The 18,817-nt window shown below is 38.8% G+C and overlaps 1 protein-coding gene across 4 annotated transcripts in view; it reads right to left on the bottom strand.

Moving 5' to 3' along the window:
* LOC117819899 (cadherin-22-like) overlaps positions 1-18,013 on the bottom strand; it is a 357,260-nt gene extending 339,247 nt beyond the window's left edge. For 3 of the 4 annotated variants that reach the window (XM_034693427.1, XM_034693417.1, XM_034693444.1), the window contains exon 1: positions 17,692-18,013. The gene's annotated coding sequence lies outside the window, so the exon portion shown is untranslated. The remainder of the gene's footprint in view (positions 1-17,691) is intronic. The other variant, XM_034693436.1, reaches the window with a different exon arrangement.
* Positions 18,014-18,817: the final 804 nt, after the last annotated feature.

The following is an 18,817-nucleotide window of genomic DNA, read 5'->3' as shown; positions in this document are numbered from 1 at the left end:
GTGGAAGGGCAGGCAAGTGAATTTGAGGTCAGGAATAGTGTTTATGCACTGAATTTATTAACTTTAATTTGGTGATTATTTTTCATCTTGGTAGCTACTTTATTTGCCAAATTGGTGGTCAATTACTGTTAGAGTAATAGCAGTGATGGATTACTACTGTAACTAAAGTATGTTTTATTAAACCCTTTAAAGTCCTGCACAATCAATTGGATGAGACCATTTTGAATCCATTTCTTATTGGAAATATCTAGAAGCTTAAGCATCCTGACTGAGCCATCTCTACTACAGAGAATTTCACCATACCTGCACTCACAAGGCCGAGAAAGTAAAGTAATAATAATAACAATGTCTGCAGACACAGCACAAGTTATTTCCATCCAAATGACAGCATATCAACTCTAAAACGAAAAAAAGATATGTTCTGTTATGTTGTACAGAATAAGGCAGTTTAGTATGACATAAATATCAGTCACGTTCTGAAATCTATAACAAAACAAATGTATTTCCATATAATTAGTTAATTAAGAAAGACGTGGTACTGGCTAAAATAAACATTTATATGAGATAATAATGTGCATGGAATAATGGATGAACTCATTAAATTGTTGTTTTTTAGCAGAAAAAAAAATGTTATTGGTATTATACATCTACTATCAGCCAATCTGCTATCGAATTATTGGCATTGCCATTGGCTGATAAAAAAAAACATATCAGCCACTAAGCTCTACCGCTCAGTTAAAGTGCATTATTTAAAAAGTAATATCCACTAGGTGCAAGCTAAAAAAGACAACATCGACCTGTCCTTCCACCCACCTTTATGGGGACTGCAAGATCTATCTACGATAAGGTGGACGAGCTAACCCAGCACCAGAGGGAATACTGGCAGAGTAGCATCATGCTAACAGAGCTAACACCAGACACAAACGCCACATTGGAAGGATTTCACCTGCTGTGGGCGGACAGGATACAGGAGAGCAAGACTGAACACACTGGTGAAGAAGGCCAGCTCAGTCCTGGACCCTGTGGAGGTGGTGGCTGACGGGAGAATTATGGCCAATCTGTCGTCTCTGATGGACATGTTTTATATATATATATATATATATATATATTTGTTGAAATTCTTGTACTGTACACCTTTTTGTTTGCTGCTGTAACTCCTTGAATTTCCCCATTGTGGGACAAATAAAGGAGTATCTTATCTTATCTTATAATGCTTTGACTTTAAATTTTCTCATTACAAGTAGTTAGCAAGAAAATTTAAGCAAGAAAATTACTTTTTGTTGAAAAAGTAAGCTTCTTTTAGGAAATATTATATCATGCTAGGAATTACTACACAGAATTGTGTATCTTGATAGGATTCAATGTTTTTTATTGTCATACCAACACAAGCTGTCGCATTTAATGTTAATTTCCTCAAAAATGTCAATTTTAATTAGACATTTTCTACTTTGTAGTCATTGTTTGCATTTTGGAACTTTTATCAGGAAGAGACATCTCAACAGTTTGGTAGAGACTTGTATTTAAAAAATACTGTGGGGTCTTAAAAACAATGTTTCTGATTTATTTTGTATTGTCCCAAAGAAATAAAAAAATGTAAATAAATAATTTCCCCATTACATTTTTAAGTGAGGACATTAAAAGATTAATGCATTTAAATACTGCTAGAGCAATCAGCTGAATATAAATTATTCTTTCAACTAAAGTCAGATTTATCACTGAATCATTAAATCATTTATGTAACAAAAACATCAGTAAGTCTCAGAAAGCTGACAGACACATTTATATTTAAACAAACCTTAAGTCAAAGACAATTAGAAAGTCAATCTCCACAAACTTCTGCGTCACTCTTTGTATCTTAAAAATCCAGGCAGATGAAAACGGTGTTGTTATTGATGCACAGAGAGGAGACACATAAGAGAGACTTACACGGACTGAAATGTAAAAGCAGCCTCAGTACGTTTGTGGAAACACAAAATCTCTGATACATCAAGTGTCACAAAGCTCTAAGTGATGTCTTTGGTTCTTTTGAACTCTCTGACACAAAATGTCAACACACACCTCATTATTCAGCACTATAACTCCGTGCAGAGTCCAAAGGCATTATGGCTCAGATCATCCAGGAGGGTAAGGTACAGACAGGCCATGCAACACGAGCCTGTGCTGTAAGACATCCTTCCACTCCTCCACTCCTTCCTTCGAGCAGCGCGCTTCTGATCAAGCAGCACCTCTCTCACATGCCTCCCTCTTCCCTGTGTCTTGTTCTATCAGCTTTTTCAAAGAATGAGGTGTTCTTTGCTCGGCTTACCTCTAAGGTTTGAAGACAGAAGTCTGTCTCACAAGTAGCCCGTTGGAATATGACACCTGAGAATGTTTTATTTTGTTAGAAATTACCGCTAAGATGAATGGGCAAACCTACAAAGTGGTACAATTCTGCTTGTCTCTTTGGAGGGAAGCGTCTGTGCTTTGTTTCTCTCAAAGGATAAACTGCATCACACTCTGTCCTTCTTTTCTTAAACAAGAGTGGCTGATTGTGAGCTCATTGTTCCTTCAACTTGATGGGATAGCAAGCACAGGAAGGATGACTGAAGAGCTAGCAAAACACACAAAATAACACCAGATCCTTTAACCATTCAACACTTGTGTTCTTTTCAGTGTTCAAATAGGTCTGGCATTAAAGCTGCATTCAAATCATACTGAAGTTATGGAAAGTGCAAATTAGCAGTGTACAGATAAACATCCAAACTGTAGTTATACCAGGGGGAAGTTATTTTTCTCTTCTTAAAGCTCCAGTATAACTAGAATCGAAATATACGAAAGTCAACAAATGCCTCACATTCCCTAAAGTCTGGAGTTTGATTCAATGACACCTACATTTAAAGGCTACAGTAGGTGACTTTAAAAAATACAAACTCCATGTCTGTGCAGTTTGCTGCCAGCTGCTACATCCATTTTAAGAGAGTGACACAAAAACATCCGAAAACTGGCAACAAAAGTGAAGGACATAGCTGCACGCAAATCAACCTAAAAATGAAATATTTTGCTCTATGAAAGTTTTATCTGCACCTATGGTTCCATTGAAACAGCAACTCCAATATGACATCCAGTGCTTATTACCACACAGGATGTTTATTCTTTTCATCTTGGACAGCTTGAACAGCTCTTCTAGCTAACCGCGTCTGTCAATGACGTGATGAATCACCTCACCCACATGATGCTAAACTAAAAAAGGTTTTATGTGACACATCTGGTTGCTTCTATAGGTAACAATAGTACTTGGTTATGTTAAGACAAAAGAGGTGGTAAATATTAAACATCAATTAAATTATATATATACATATGTGACTGACATTACTTGCATTACTATTCTTCTTATGTATAAGACAGAAAAAAACTTTAAACAATATGAGATTGTGTTTCGTTATCTCTGAGTCTCCTGACCAAACCATGTCAGCCCCGATCCCCTTCTTCCTCTTTACATGACATTTTCTGACTTCCTCAATCGCCCTCATGATAATTACCACATTTCAAAGATGTATGTATGCCTAGCGGTCTAAGCGCGCGCCCCATATACAGAGGCTATAGTCCTCGTCACAGAGGTCACAGGTTCGATTCCAGCCCTGACCATTTACCGCATGTCCTCCTCTCCACTCCCCACTTTTCCTGTCTCTCTTAAGCTGTCCATTAAGGTGAAAATGCCCACAATTATAATTTTAAAAAATATAAATAAATATTTTAATTAAAATAATTAAATATTTTAAATAAAATAATTAAAATCAATTGATTAAAACAGTTAAATAAATAGAAGTCAGAAAAAATTAATCAAAATCAATAGAATTTGAATAAAATAAAATAATCATGAAGTCAATAAAAACTTTGACTAGACCCTTAAATAACATTGAGTTAAAAGCCAGAATAAAAAGGTAGTTCTTAAGGTTCTTTTAAAAAAACAGAGAGCTTGCTGCTTTAACGTCCAATAGCAGAGAGTTCCAGAGTTTTGGTGCATGAAGAACAGAAAGCTCTCTCTCTGGTGCTTGTGTGGAACATGTAAGGAATTTAAAAGAAGTCTCCTGTTGGAAAAAAAATCATTTGAAAAACAGACAAAGAATTAGAATGCAAAACAGCATCGGTATTGGAATCAGCTGTGGGCTAGATTGGTTTTTCAAACATTGGTATCAGTATCAGTATCTGTATCTGTATGGGCCCTGATGCTTAAAATCAGTGCATCTCAAGTAAACAGCTCTTACTAAGCTGTTGCACACCGACCTCTACACTTGTATTTTTTCAGTGGATAGCCCTTCATCTCATTACGCCTCTGACTATTAATTTGATAAGGGTGAAACAAAACAAAACACAATGTCGGCCTGCATGAATGCAGCAAAATAAAACAGCACTTCAGTCTGATGATTACTTTAGTCAGAGTGGTTTTGAAATGATGCGTAACAAAAGGACAGCCAAAATCTGAAATACTTTTAAGCAGAGCTGACAGTCCCTCCGTCATGTGGAAGCCTAATTCCTCAGGAAGACTTCCTTAACTAGGAATTCCTGGGGGCTCCTCTGAAGAGTTGTAACTTTTAATTTGCTCGGACACTGCCAAGATACATATTTTGGCACTGCATAGGTGGCACATGGTCCACATTAACCAGATGCTGGCATGCCAGATCCAATCACTGTGAGCTGTAGCTGTGATGCTTGCAGAGATCTGGTTTCTCCTGCTACTGCAGAGGCAGACACTGAGGTAACAAAATCATAGGTATGTGTTACAGTTATGTGTTCAGTTAGATCCGTCAAGACTGAAATTTATGTCAACTAAAATTTTATGAAAGATGAATTACACTGCTTCTTAAAAACAAGCTGTAACCTCATGAGCTAACAACTGAAACCAAAAGAGAGGTGCCAAAAACTGTAGTTCTTTGACCGACCACTTGAGGCAACTGAAGTCCCATTTAGCTTGATGTTATGATGTCCAACTTCACAGCAGTATAAAATAAGTTAAAAGCCTCCATGTTGTGGTCTATATGGCTAACTCTTCCATCAATTACATCTGTTATTGTTATTTAAATAACAGGAAAATGAACAATGTTGCTGTTTAGAGCGACAGGTTTGTGCTGTCAGCTGTCTGCCACTGTGACTCATCCCTCTGACACTTAAACAAAAGCAGCATGCCAATTTAGGAAAATGAAGTCTCAGAACATAATGATGGTATGGATTACATTTGTCACCACACTGTGATTGGGAAACCTGTTCAGAAATATAGCAACAAAATTCTTCGAGACAGAATAAATAGACCAGGGAAAAAGCAAAGACTCCTAGAAATCACAAAACCTGCAACAAATTAGCAATGACAAATATAAATTCTGGGAACTAAATTCTGTCTGGGTAGGTTATTCTCTTTCTTACTGTTAATTGTAGTGAGCAGGAATCAGACAGTTTATTGTAAGTCAAGTGTTTCTAGAAAGGGAGCTACTTATTTTTGTTTTTGTAAAAGTTTGACTTGTTCATGAACATATCTAAATAATCTGCAATGTGTATTGATGGGAGATAAAAAAAAATATAGTGTTATTTGAGAATTACCGTCTGCAGCGTTGGAAATTAGCAGGGGCCAATGGCTAAGGTGCCCAAAGAAAATCTCTGAATGCCCCTGAAAACCATGATCAATAGGGTGATAGTGCCCCCCAAGATTTTCTGTCAATATAAGCCTATATATGAACCAGTTCCGGCCAATATCGTAATCCAACATCAAGCAATCATTTTGACGCCACGTGTACTGCTACTCACTGCTGAGCTGGACCAGTATCTTGCAGTGTTGCCAACTTAGCGACTTTGCTATATTTAGAGAGTTTTCTGACCCCTCTAGCGACTCAAGAGTTGCATGTACAAAGAAAACGCTGGCTGATCCATTTAGATAGTTAATGCAGACTGTATCCAATAGCCATCTTGAAAATGATATTGTTGAAAAATTAAATATTTTACTTAGATTTTATGTAGGCTCCTAAGTGTAGTTATAGAAATATTTAGGGTGTTTTTTAACCTTTTTGTCTCTCCCTCATCGTTACACGTCTCTCTGACAGCGTATATTACAATTCAGATTATGCAAATTAGGCGACGACATCATTTAGCGTCTTCTAGCGACTTTTAGGACAGCCAAGAGCCACTTTCCTCACTGAGGAGTTGGCAACACTGGTATCTTGTCTAAAAAGCTTGTCTCAAAGTGTTGAGGGCAGTCAACCTCACCTCTCCCAGCAAATAGCACTGCAAAAAGAATTGCTGCTGCCAACATTGAAAAATGGGAAATAGACTGGCTTTTAGTGATGTTCGATACCACCGATTTCCTTTCCGATCCGATACTGTGTAAAATTCAGGCTGGTATCGGCGATACCGATCCGATACCGATACTTTGTGCAAATACACCTATTGTATCTGGTCTAAAAAAAGTAGTGTATATCTGAGTTATTTTTTTATTTATTTTAGTAGTAAAAAAAAAATATTTTAAACTTGTAAGTATATCGAGGAAGCGGCCTCATTTACGATATAGTCGAGCTGATACAACAACAGAAAAAACAAGCAGAGGACACAATCATATTAAATATGTGAAAATGGTGTTTTAAACACAAACAAAAAAGAATATAAGTAAAACAATAAAACAATTACAATAAATAATTGTTTTATTATTAAGAACTAGAACTAGTAGTTCCCACCAACCGCGTATCATTTAGACAAGATCTCAATGGTTTAGTTACTTTCCACTGTGTTACTGTTAATGATATACACTGTCTCAAATGATTGAAGTATCAAAAGTATCGATATTTTGATTTGAGAATCGATTTTAGAGCATGAAGATCTGGTATCGGAAGTATCAATATTTCAGTATCGATCCGCACATCACTACTGGCTTTATGTTAACGAGGTGAAAATGACGAACGCCCTCTTCTGTTAAGCATGCAGGACTAACCCGCCATTTGGACAGCTAAAAGCAACAACTTTGTTAAAGGAAGCAAATAGGTGAAACAATATGTTACTCTTCGTCACCAAACAAGCTAGCATCATCGATTTGCTTATGGGGAATAACATTTGCGCAAGAGATATGAATAGGTTTAGGTTTGGCATTTTAGCTAACATTAGATAAGGCAGCAGCAACAGTTAGATGGCTAGCTAGCTATTGTTAGTTTAACAGACTTGCAGCTGAGCAAACATGTGCCTTGCCTTGAATGATCAGTGTGTGTGTGTTGGGTGCTGAGCTGGCTAAGCGCCCAGCTTTTATGCGTTAGCATCCTGCAACATGTTCTGGCCATTAAGCCCGTTTTTTTGTTGCCAATTAATCTCACCACACTGTTCCTCTCACACACTTCCTCGTACCTCTTTCCTGATGCTAAGAATAATCTACGCCCACTTCCTCACCACACAATATTTTACCATCTCTTATTTCAGAGGCTGTTTGGGTAACAATATTTATCCCAATAATGAAAACAACAACTATAATCTTATTGTTTGACCTGAGTTGATAGTTATAGAGTGTTAAAAGTTGACATTCTGACTGGCATCAGGTTAACAAGGTGGTGATTACTTTCTTATTCTAATTTTGGCTCATTTCACATTAAAAACAGAAACTTTATGTACTAATCTACTTTTTTTTAATGCCCCCTTTTCTGATCTCGGGGATAAAAGCTGCCATTTTTTTTCCTGCACTGATTTTCTGTTAGTGGTGCATTACAGTAAACAGTAGCTACGATGGAGTGACACATACTTAGAGTTTAGCCTTCTGCTGAATGTCAAGACTTACTCATATAAAGAGAGGACAGTCAGTTTAGAGGACGAAGAGTATTTCACAAAAAAAAAAAAACTTTAATTGCTTCTTTGAATTTCTTCTTTCTTTGTGTTGCTCACAAAGACTTCATATTTTTTGTGAGAGCTGTTTCATGAGTACAAAAATGATATTTAATGAACCATAAAGTCTGATTCAGTTAGTGCTGTTTTTCTCCACTGAGCACTTAGGGAAGACTCTGAAACAGAGCTCAAAATAATTTACTCCATTACCATCAAGATGCCAAATGACAAAAATACACTAGGTGCAAAGCAACACTCAGCCTAATGGGTCAGTGCTGATGCTCTAATTGCAGAGGCAATATCTTAAAAGCTGCAGAAGTCTCTTATTAAAAATCAATACCTATCACTTCCATCACACATCTTATCTGGCATAAATTTGGTGGAGTATTCTCAGTATAGCATCAGGATTTACTTTATGAATGAAGCTGTAGGCAAAATAACTTTGTGCAAAAAGCATGTGGGAGTAGCTTCCTTCTTAAGGTTAATTCAATAGTCTTACTTTATTTTGTAGCTGCTTCAGCGTATTTCTCTGACCTCACTCGCTCATCCCTTTTATTTTGAGTTATTATCTACCATCTGTGTTAATCATGACAACAACACAATTCAGTCACTGAATGACTGACTCAATCACTTTGCACCCAAGGCTGAAACACACTTGAAGATGAAAGAGTCTTTGCTTTGTGATGCATAGCTACTGTTTCTTGGTAACTGTGGCTTTCAGAGGCTGAAGAATCTCAAAGAATAGGTTTTCACAGTTGCATGAAATAAATGACAGTTTTTATCCACTGTTCCAGAGTTAATTGGTCTGTTACGTATCTCTAAATAAATCATGTAAATGTCAAGTATGTTTCATTTTTACAAGAGTATGAACATAGGAAGAAGAAATATGTATGATTTCATGGAGAAACAAGGCGGTAAAATAGGTAATATTTTAAGATGGTATCAAATATTCGTTCATGCCTCATATGTTCTTACACACACCTACATTATTCATCTTTCTCCATGTTACTTTGACAGATATTTTGAAAAGAATCTCTGAAATGCAATGTCCAAAAGCTGTCCGTGAGACATCTTAAAGAGTGGGAGGACTGAAAGGAAATTTAAAAAAAAACATTTTGAAGAAATTGTGAGATGCTGAATACTCTCAGAGTCTTCACATTTCTTAGCTTGCATTTATAAATGCAAGAGCATCAATAGAACACCAACATAATAAAAGGTGGAAAAAGGTACAACGCTCTCCCTCCCCGGTGGACAGAAGAGAGTTAGCAGAGTAGTATAGATGGCCATGTCAATACAAGTGGCCCTGTGTTTTATGGCCATAACAGCTCACCATCCATCCTTGGTTTACAGGTTATTGATCACAGCGGACTCGACATCATGTGGATTCTATTTGTGCCCTTGGCCATGATGCACAGTAAAAGCATAACTGCCCATTAAATCTTTTTCTCACAGCCCAGGAGGATCCTAGTTGGTATTTTATAGATGCAAATCCTCAAACTATTAAACAATCCCTTCCTTTATTTTTGGACACCAGCTGCTGTGGCATGTTTGTGGTTTTCAAAATAAAATGAGAAAATGGGATCGAACCTGGGCCGCCAGCTGTTTGGGAAAGTTAAAGGGATATTTCATTTTTTTTTAAGTGGGGTCGTATGAGTTACAGTACACTATTGCTCCTGCTAGTCACAATGCGTGCCGTTGAGCTCTTCCCCTTTAATGAGAAAATTCCCAGAGGACCGGCCGGCTAGCAAGGCTATTTTCTCTGCGGACGGGGCCTCCTATTTCGTGTAATTTTGCCAAAGTTAAGAAAATATGGTCTAGGCACTCATCACGGTGCAAATGCATGCACCAGTAGAAAAAATTGGAGCTATTCAGTTTGCCGTCAGAAACCCCCTTTGTTTTGGCACTATTTTCAGACGCACCTTGCAGACCGGTGTTCTTCCACTGCATGAGCATGGATACATGCTCATACATCATTGGCATCTATTCAATGATTATTCAAATAATATCATTTTTAAACCAAACCACAAACTTTTTCCAAAACCACACCAAGCAGTTTAACCACCGTGTACTGTCCTCCTAATGGTGTAGCCTAACCAAAATTAGACAGCCAGCCAAACTCCCTGAATATACAACACGAGAGTCAGGATGTAGCGTTCTAGCTCCAGTTTTAATTTGGACTCTTGATGAGCATGTTGGCAAACAAAAGGAGTAAAACTATAAACAATAAAAAAGGACACTGGGTTACAAGTTAAGACCAGTAAAGTACACAAATGTTTTGTTTTTTTAACACTATACAATATCCAAAATCACACATTATACGCTGCTAAGACATGATGCATTTAAAATTTAAATATAAAACCACCTATCAACCATATATTAGCATTGATTCTAAAACGAACAGAAAGACATCCCATCTTCAACAAATATTAATCGATTCTGTAAGATACACATTCAAACAACTAAAAAATACTTATAGGCAATGCTTGCGATGGGCTAATTCAAACGATTGCAACTGATTGTCCAGCAATACTGAGATCCACTGATCCTGCTACCTAGTCCTCAGCTGCAATATTCTGTCGATCAGTGGGCGGAGCTAACTCAACAGCATGAACTGCTTGCAGGGTAGAACACACCGAGACATGACCAAGTAGTTCTTTCCTTTTAAGCTTACAGAGCTATGACACTTTAAAAATGTTAGAGACAGAAAGATTAATTAGTCAGTCAATTAATCTAATAAATGAATGGCATTCTGATGTAATCTGCATCAGCTGATGTCTGCACTCATGGCCGACATCACCATCGTCTTCTCTAAATGATAACAGGTCTTTCCCATGCTGGATGACAGCATATCAAATCTAAAACATTGAATTATGTTATGGCCTGCTGGTGTGGATGTGCCAGACTCCAGCTGCTACGACTACTGCTATCCGTCTCACCACTATCATCTCTCTCTTTCTCTATCCCTCTTTCCAACCCCAACTTGGTCTCAGCAGATGTGTGTCTAATATGAGTCTGGTCCTGCTCAAGGTTTCTGCCTGTTAAAGGAAGTTTGTCCTTGCCGCTGTAACTTGCTAAATGTGTCAAAGTGCTCTGCTCATGGTGGATTAAGATGAGATCATCAGAGTCCTGTCTGTAAGATGGGACTGGATCTTATCCTGTCTTGATGTTGGGTCTTTGTTAATAATAGAACATAGAGTACAGTCTATATGCTCTGTTTGTGAAAGCATCTTGAGATAACGTTTGTTGGGATTTTGGGCTATATAAATTAAGATTGATTGATCGATTCATTTATACATGACTTTTTATTTTCACTTAATTTTTCTGCCCAAATATAAGTCCTATTTGAATAATTAAGATGACTGGATGGAAATCCAGAAGTCCCATTTGGAAGTATTTTACTGAGCCCAAACCTTTTCTGTCTACATTTATTTAATTGATTATTCATTCATACTAGGGATGTAAATTTCAAGTATTTTCCTTGATCGATCTTTGGAAAAGTTAACAATCAATTAGCGATAAATCATAAAAAAAAAAAAAACGTAAACATTTTCCATGTCAAAAACAAAGCCAAATTTTTTCCCCTTGATCAAATTTTCCTTCACAACACAATGTATATAACTGACAGTATTGAATAGTTAGGGATCGTATTGAGATAGTCAAAATGTTACACACGCTGAATATCAACATGTGGAGCAGGCTCATAATCTCTGCGGACATACAGTCATACAAAGTGAGGGCTCAGACTTCAACAAGAGAACTGAACAGAAAAGGAAAAAAGCGCTCGTTGAGACCCGTCACTCAGCTGCATCCCCCAGCTGAGCAACTCCAATGCGCGCAACATCATTAGTCAGCTGGTTCACATCGAAACATGGTTTAAACTAAAACACCTCCCTGATAGCTGAATGAAATATGAGACCACATGACGTTTGTTCCACGTGATACAAAATCGAAACAAAAAATGTGCTTGAGTAAGTTCTTAACAATCAATTAATCGATAGTTGATTGATTGTTGACATCCCTAGTTCATACTCAGCAAATTTGCTTCTTATATGTCATTATCATTAAAACGTTGTAATCCACAAAGCAAGAAAACAACACTGACACGATATCAGCATTACATATCAGCCATCGGCCGACCTCCTCTCCAGTTATCAGCATCAGCTGTTTACAAAATGACATCAGTCGATCAGTAATATGAACCATGTGTCAGAAAGGCTTTCTCCTCGTCTTCTTGTATTGTTTCTACTGTGTTAGAGTGTGATTTAAACACATTATGTGACACTTTCATAATAGGCTAAGAGGTGGTGGTACATTCATGAATTTGAGGTTGTCCATTAAAATATTAGAAGTACTGTAGGTCTCTGTTCTCTGATTCTACTTTCTGATTATGAGTCCATAATGGTATTAACAAAGGATCGCCACGTTGACGCTGCACACTAATGTTCCTAACATTTTCCATCTTTGGCTTATTAATATGATTTTCCAGCACTCAGAATAACAGTGATGTGAGTGTGAGTGATGAGGCTGCGCTAAATAAGAATCAGAAATTGTATTTTTTTCTCACAAAAATTTAATTTAAATGAGACCGGCTTCCCAACCTTTGCATACTGCCTCATGTGCTGCCTGGATATTAAGCTAATAATTAACACAAGAAAGGGAGCACTGTAAGGTACCTGTGTCTTCTGGAATAATGACTGTTTAACTCGTGATAAGGTCAGAAATAAAAGGAGCCACAACTTTACTATTTCAGTTCCACTTCTTTATCCGAGCAGCTTTCTCTGCTTACAAACAAAGCTCCAATTAATCAAATTACCACAGCTGAGTGCGACACAGTGAATGTGGGACCCGGGGGCTCCAAGGCCCAGGTGCAGCTACCTACTTTGCTGGATTAACCCAACCTGCGTCCTATTTCTGAGCACCTTTCTCTTCACACTGTCACTGTCTCCACCTCATCAAAAAGGTGTTTACTCCATGTTTTTTGTTATCCAGCCATCATGTACAGTTTGTTACCTTCCCTGAGATATGATTAGTATTACACACAGTTACATAAAAAACACTTTGAATTCCCAAAACTTCCATTAACTTGCCATCTGTGTGACATGCATTCAAAGCAGCCAGCTGTGCTCCAAATGATCATATTACAAGTTCACAGAACATCCTCAGACTGTGCAGAGTGTTCGAAAATATGCTATCGGGGATTTAAAGGGGGCATGAGGACTTCACAGGCTGTGAGAACAGCTGTATTATGCCTTCTGCGGCTTTTGAGGAGCTTTTGTCAAGTCTTACAAAATAGCCCGATGATGTCATCAGGATTATGTCGGCCTGGGCTTCAGACTACAGTTTGTTAACAGAAAGACTGAGAGCGAGGGAGGAGGGAGGAGGGGGCTGATATGGGTGATGTGTACTGGGGTGGAGGGTCTAACGAAAAGAGGCGATTGTTGTGGAAAGATAGGAGCTACTGTTGTTGGAGCTTAACCTATTTCAAAGGCTAAAAATAAGGACGTTTTGGCTCCAGCTGCATCACTTTCACCATTTTTTTTTTTCCATCCTGTCTCTCACGATCCTTTCTTTAAATCATTGATGTGTACTTCTAAATAGCTGGAGTATCTATTTATTATTAACACCAATAAAACCTGTGCTGTGTGAGCAGTGTAGTGTCATAAATAAAGGTGTTATGAGCGCTAATAACATGAGGTAAAAGAAACAAGAGACCTAGCCTCTGCGCTGTTGTGGAAAGCACGGCAGTTCGTCTTTAGTGCTGTAAACTTCAAGTTATGTTCAATAAAACAGCTCCCACACACACTTAAGTTTTAATTACAGTGAAAATAAAAGAGCATATTGTTCCTAGTACCGGAGGGAATGCTACAGACCAAGGTCAGGGTCAGAGAACAGTGTCTGTAACGCTCCTTCTGCTCTTCTCCGTCTTTCTCCCTCTCATGAACAAACCGGAACAGAAATAAATCGCATCGTTCTTTTAAGGTGAGGAAACACTCTCCTTCTCTGATTTCCTTGTCCTCCCTCTCCCCTCCTCTCCTCCTCTCCTCCTCTTCTCCCCTCCTCTCCTCCTCTCCTCCTCTCCTCTCCTCCCCTCCTCTCCTCCTCTCCTCCTCTCCTCCTTTCCTCCTCTCCTCCTCTCCTCCTCTCCTCCTCTCCTCCTCTCCTCCTCTCCTCCTCTCCTCTCCAACGTCCCTGTTGCTAACAGAGAACAACATGTTGTTACGAAGATCAGTTGCCGGCACTGGGGCACAGTTGCAGATTCAGCAGCAGCACACAGCCGTTCACCGATAAATCATAACACACACACAAACACACACAAGCATCACAATGGAGGCTGGGGCCTTCACCTGATGAAAAATACACCACTGGATATGTAGGACTATACTGTTCTGTATGTGCATACATGCATGCTATTAACATCTGCCAGCCTGCCATACTTTACAAACCAAACAACCTGCATAAGAGGCAAACAGATTTCCCCTACATCAGCAGGCATCATCGTAATGCCACGCAATGCCAGGCAGCCAGATGGCAGCGGAACAGAACAGATCAGGTTCTGAACTGTGGCTCCTTCCTGTCTCGCACAGAGAGGCTCATGGGAGATTGCGGGCCAGGCGGGCTTCTCTTGAGGTGAGGAGGAGGAGACCACCTGTGTCAGCGAGGGTGAACGGAGGCAGTGGGAGAGAGTGTGTGGGTGTGTGTGGGTGAGTGCATGTGTGTTCATTATGTAAGAGAGAGAGAGAGAGAGAAAGAAAGAAAGTGATGAATGAGGAGATGGTACAGTATGCAGGAACACAGCCAACAAAAATGGGAAATTACATTTTTCCTCTTATTATGCAGAGGACAGCAACAAAGTAATGGGGGAATTTGAATGGATTCTTACACTTTGGATGTGCAGCATGTTTTTGGGCATACTTGTTCTCATGAGGCGAACACACAAGGGGAATCTACTGCATTAGGAAGTTTTGAATAAATTCCTTGAACAGGAAACTATTTGATCTGGAGTCCAAGGGGGCCTCACGGTTCAGAGACCATGGAGGTTTATAATGTTGTCAAGAGTGCAGGAGGTGCACGTCTCGGTATTTCCTTTTAAGCAAACGTGGAAATAAAAAATTTGTACAACGCCACACACACACACACACACACACACACACACACACACACACACACGCACACGCACAAACTGAATGCTTCATTAAACTGCATCCATCCTCCCAAATGTGCCTCCCTAAACCCAGGAGGGAGGAATACAGACGGAGATGAAGACCAATGCGTTGCGTGGCAGCTCAGCTTATCTCAGAGATAAGATGGCGGCCCTTCAGGGAGATGAGAACAGAGAGTGAAAGATGGGGGGGGGGGGGGTGGAGGGGGGAGATGGATGGAGAGAGGAGAGGCAGTTCAACAGAAAGTGACGGGACGGATGTTGAAGGAGAAAGAGATAGACGAGGAGGTAGAGGCAGGAGTAGAGACAGACAGTGGAAGGATAAAAGACAGACAGATTTGCGGGTATACAAAGTATCGGGCTCGGTTGGCTTCAGGTCAGCCTCTCCCTCTCCCTCGATCTATCTCTGTTCCTTTATTTGGTGGTTATAAATGGGCAGATTAGGACTGCGCTCCACAAATGTAAATCAGTTGGTGGGGAGATCAAACCGTTTTAGCTGATACTGCCCTGGGTCCACATACTTTCTTCCTATCAGAATAGAAATAGTTACAGTTCTCCCTCGGTAAACCCTGGGAGAATAAAAAAAAGTAGCGATCGCTCGAGCCCCAAGAGCTCACACAGAATCTGCTTAACTTTCTCCCTCTCATCCAGAGCTAAGCTGTGACCTCAGATTTGAAAGAATATAGCTGGAACTCACATACTAAAGGACATTATGCAGTGCTTGTCGACACTGAATATCTTATTTTCACTTAAAAAAAAAAGAAGTCTTTCCAGCACAGCGAAGATAGCGGGCTCTGGAATTGAAGATCCAGCTGTACCGAGGGCTTAACTTAAAGGTACTTAAAGGAGATTTGTGTGTGACTTCCCATGCAAAAAAAAAGGACATTTTCTATAACGTTCATCCTCGAGTCCACGCTGAAGTGTGCACACATATATTAATAAGCTCTCCAAGTAAACAAGTAGGTGGAGGGGTGGTGGAGCTGCCTTTGATGGGATTACGCTCAATCAAAACATATTAGGGTGACCTTAATTCAAACATCTGAGACAGATTAAGACTATTTAACAGAAAGAGTCACATCAGCTGTCACATAAAGACGCCAAACATTTAAATAAGACTGTACAGCTCACCTAGCAGCTCTGTGGAGCCGTTATGGAGGTGTTAACATGCTGGTGTTTAGTGGTTAAACTGTGTATTATTATTTATTTTTTGGTATGCTATTGTAACCCAAGTTATATAGTTGTGTGTGTATATAGCTGTGTTTACATAGTTGATGAAACAGTGTTTCGAAATGTGTTACTGGGATCAAATGTAGAATAAGAATAAACCATATAACCCAGGTGATATAGAATTATTATGAGATGTTGATCTCTTAATAATTGCTTATTTATTTATTTATTTGTATTTATTTATCATTTTTATAGTTTATTTAAACGTAGTTCTGGGACTTTTACTTCCCTAACTGCTTCATCATTTCACACAAATAAAACACAAATAAAATAAAATTACAATAAAAAATAAATTAATACAAATAAAAATGACACAGAAGCCAGAATAAATTATGTGTTTTTCAGCTGATGTTTTAAAAATATGAATATTCCCTCGTCCTCTCAGATCATCTGGAATGATTTTTTTTCACATCTTGGAACTTTGTGGCTGAATACACTTTCACCAAAAATATATTTTTTGTTATGTGGAGCAAGTCCAGCAACCAAAACAGAGGAACAAGAGGATTTAAGGGACCTTTCAGGTTCCTGTACCAAATGTTTTTCAAAAAGGTAGTGTGGTGCACTGCTGAGTAGAGCCTTTTCTAAATCGTTTATCCCCTCTGTAATTAGATTGTTAAATGCTCCCTAGGTTAGACATTTTTTTCATCTTTTTTACCAAACTGACCTCTTTATCTCGTATTATACTGATCTTTTATTGATTATATCCTGCCTATCTTTTACTTGTCTGCTTTTACCAGTACTGTAGCTCCTGTGTACAATTCATTGTTGTCTGTATGTCCCTGTTTGCATCTATGTTATTATTTTTTTGCACAAGCTGCTCCATACAAATCGCCCATAGAGGGATCTATAAAATTGTTTAAATTGAATTGGAAGCAGTACAAAGATTTAAAGACAGGGGTAATACATGCCTTTACAAAGCAGAGTTTGAGCAAACAGGAACTGACTTCAGATAACATAAGCATTGTCCCACAGTAACAGTAAGTGTAGTTCTGTGCTCAGATCTGCAGTATAATAGTGTTCACTTTGCATGGATTTGGTCATGGACCAATAATTGGCCAAATACCAATTTTGATCTTGTGGATGAAAGTGATGTCATCAGACCCTTACAATAAGGAAGCATGTTAGATGAGTCAACTATCAGCTGATAATGGGAGCAATCATTAAGAGTTGCTTTCACTTACTTTTTCAAGCAAAATGCAAATCTACAAACAAGAAGATACCACAAGAGACCAGCAACGCTTCATGTTAGTCTACTTATTGCGCGCTGAATACGCGCAGCCGAGCACGCAACACACGCTCCAGGACATCTGACAGTGAGCGCAATCATGGCTTTTTTGAACCCACCATCACAAACAAGCAACAACCCTGTTGTTTACACTAAACTGGCCCAACAAATAATCTCCCAATTCAAAGAAAACAGTGGCAGCGGCAGCCAGATTCAAGTAAATTGGCACGGCGGCCCACATAGACTTTGCATGACTTACCTAGTGGCTAAGATTGTCATCCACAGGTGTCTCCACTGATTGCGAGAGATCAAATGTCACTCAAAAGTCACTCAAATGTCCTCCTTTCAGCACCAAAGTAAGCTCAGCAGCAGGTCTCCATTTGCAGATTATGTCCAACTCTTCATGTCTAATCAAATTTTGCAGGTTACTTGCAGCTTGTATCGTGTGTAAAAGCTACTTTGATAACTGGTCTGTGAATCCGAAACCAGGTGCGCACTACGGCAAGCTGAACTTGTCAAAAAGTTAGTGAAAACAAAGCCCGCCCACCTGGAGGGAAGATATGATCGGTCAATTATGGAATTAGTCCCACATCTATTAATTGCGGGTCCACCAACCATAGAGCTGGAAGCACAGCGCTTTCCTCCCAGCAACGGCAGAGTGGGAAAATTCTGATTGGCTGACGAATTGGCTCCTTTCATTTCACCCTTCACACTCCGAGACAAACTTAAAAGTCGTGTTTCAAGGTTTTATCAGAAACATTTAATTTATGTTTTAAATATCAGAATGTGAATTAATAAAATAAAATTTGACTCATTAGATACTATTTGTAAAACACTTGATTTCCCTGTGGGAAATTAGTTTGGTTGTTTATTTTTTTTTGGGGGGGGGCGTTGTTTGCTTTTTTATATTACTGTTTGTTTGGTATCGCTATGCTTTTCTTTTGTCATTGGCCTTATTACTACTTTTTATATGAAATGTATCCGGTTTTGATTTTGCACTTTCTTGAAAACAAAAAAAAAGGGAATTACAAAAACACTTGGGCCCTCTGGTCATCACTGTAAACCTTGTTTGCAACTACTAATACTATAAACATTGAATCCTACAGGATGTAACATTTGATATTTCTGGATACTAAAAGCTGAAAGCCAGTCCAGCAGTTAATTTCCTCACTGTTTCATTATATAAAGCATGCTTGTACCACTGTCAGGCTTAGCAAGAGTCTGAGTCCTAATGGGGTCCATTCATATTAAAAAATGTTTGTTGTGAGGCATTTTGAATAACAGCCTCCATTACTTGGCAGATGTTGTTACATCTCGTTTACGTCCTCATGCTCTGTCAGTTTGACAGAGACCTGAAGCTCTTCATATTGGCAGGAGCTATTTTG

This window comes from Notolabrus celidotus, chromosome 1, assembly GCF_009762535.1.
Source record: "Notolabrus celidotus isolate fNotCel1 chromosome 1, fNotCel1.pri, whole genome shotgun sequence".
NCBI lineage: Eukaryota > Metazoa > Chordata > Actinopteri > Labriformes > Labridae > Notolabrus > Notolabrus celidotus.
The sequence above is the reverse complement of the archived record's forward strand: the minus strand, read 5'-3'. Positions and strand labels throughout refer to the sequence as shown.